We start from the raw sequence: 2,058 nt of genomic DNA, 5'->3' as shown, positions 1-2,058 counted from the left end.
GAATAAGACACAGTTGCGAGGCAAGCCATTATGGAATTAACAAACTTTGTTGGGAAGTTTAATAATCTCACAATTTGGTCAAAAAAAGGCCAGCCAATAGAATCATATGCTTTCTGATGTCAATCTTCGTCATGCTTCTAGTAGATATATCTTTCCTGCCATATCCTTTCAAAAATTCATGGCTGAGTAAGATGTTATCCACTATCAGTCTCCATGGTACAAAGGCTGCTTGGATAGGATCTACCAATGTATCCATCACATATTGCATTCTTATGGTAAAGATTTTGGAAATAATCTTGTATACTATGATGCAACATAATATTGTCCTATACTCTTACACTGATTTAGCATGCTTAGTCTTTGGAATAAGAGTGATAAAAGCACAGTTTATAGCTTCACACATTACTCCAGTATCAAAGAAATGTAACACAAATTGAGTGATCTCCTTACCCTTTATAGACCATGTTTTCTTATAAAATAGAGCATTAAAATTATCACCTTCATGGGACTTTGTTGACCGGAATAGTCAACAAAGCACTGCACACATCTTCTGATATAACCTTGTCAATCAATAGTAATTGTTGTCCTCTATTCAAAGTTGTTTCCAATTCCATGATATGAGGCTCGACCGAGGTTAATTGCTTTGTCATTGCATCCAATAGGCCTTTGTAAAACTTACTATCTCCTCTTGTATACCTTTAGCATCTTGTGTTACTTTTCCAGATGCATCTGCCAATTTTTCATATGACCTTCACCATATAATATCGTGATGAATAACAGAACAAAACTCTACTTTTTTGTGCAACTATCCAATAATGGCCAAAAATTACGTAAATACCCAAAAATGACCGAAAGATCAAGAAACACACATAAACAATAAAAAATCTCCTCAAAAAATTTGACTTGCATCAATGACCTTAGAATATCGTGACAAATAACAAAATTAAACTTTATTTTTTTTGTAACTGCCCAAAAATGTCCGAATATCACATAAATGACTCAAAATGGCCGAAAAATGAAGAAAACACATCAACAATACAAAAAAGGACATAAAAAATTTCAACTTGCACCAATAACTTTAAAATATTATGACGAATAACTTAACAAGACTTTACCTGCCCGAAAATGGCAAAATGTTACGTAAATGCCCAAAAATGGCCAAGAAGTAAATAACTCGGATAAACAATGCAAAACATGCCTTATAAAAATTTCGACTTGCACAAATGACCTTAGAATATCATGACGAATAACAGAACAAAATATTACTTCTTTTCGTTACCATCCGAATTTTCCGAATATTACGTAATCCCCAAAATATCCAAAAATAAAAAAATCAAGAAAACACATGACTAATACAAAAATGCCTCAAAAAAATTTTCCACTTGAACTAATGAACTTCTTAGAATATCCTCACGAATAACGAAAAAACTTTCTTTTTATAATTGCCAGATAATGGCCGAATATTATGTAAATACACAAAAAAGCCGAAAAATTAAGAGACCCACGTAAACAATAAAAAAATGCTAAAGTTTTTTGGCTTGCACCAATTACCTTAGAATATCTTGACGAATAAGAGACCGAAACTTTACTTCTTTTCCTAATTTCCCAAAACTGGCTGAATATTACGTAAATGTCCCAAAATGGACGAACAATCAAGAAACACACATATACAATACCAAAAACATGTCAAAAAATTTTTGAATAGAAACAATGACCCTAAAAGATCGTGACAAATAATAGAACAAAACTTTTCTTCTATTCTAAGTGGCAGAAAATGACCGAATATTACGTAAATGCCTTTAAAAATAAAGAAACTTACAAAAACTCTAAAAAAACGTCTAAATTTTTTTAACTTGCACCAATGACCTTAGAATCTCGTGGAGAATAAGAGAAAAAAAAACTTTAATTCTTTTCGTAACTTCCAAAAAATGGCCAAATATGACGTAAATACCCCTAAATGGCTGAAAAATCAAGAAACGGCATAAACAAAACAAAAATACCTCAAAAAAATTTCTACTTGCACCAAAGTCCTTAGAATATCATGACAAATAAGATAAC

General features: G+C 31.7%; 1 long non-coding RNA gene across 2 annotated transcripts; it reads right to left on the bottom strand.

The window, feature by feature from the left end:
- Nucleotides 1-301: 301 nt before the first annotated feature.
- On the bottom strand, nt 302-1,728 carry LOC114075628. Of its 2 annotated transcripts, none has more exons than XR_003576019.1 (2): nt 1,552-1,728; nt 302-749 (listed from the first exon to the last, which is right to left on the bottom strand). It is a non-coding gene; the product is annotated as an uncharacterized LOC114075628 (long non-coding RNA). The 2 variants fall into 2 exon arrangements; XR_003576018.1 differs by lacking the exon at nt 1,552-1,728 and adding an exon at nt 1,116-1,370.
- Nucleotides 1,729-2,058: the final 330 nt, after the last annotated feature.

Source organism: Solanum pennellii, chromosome 1 (assembly GCF_001406875.1).
Source record: "Solanum pennellii chromosome 1, SPENNV200".
In the NCBI taxonomy this organism is placed as follows: domain Eukaryota; kingdom Viridiplantae; phylum Streptophyta; class Magnoliopsida; order Solanales; family Solanaceae; genus Solanum; species Solanum pennellii.
This window is presented reverse-complemented; position numbering and strand designations above follow the sequence as displayed.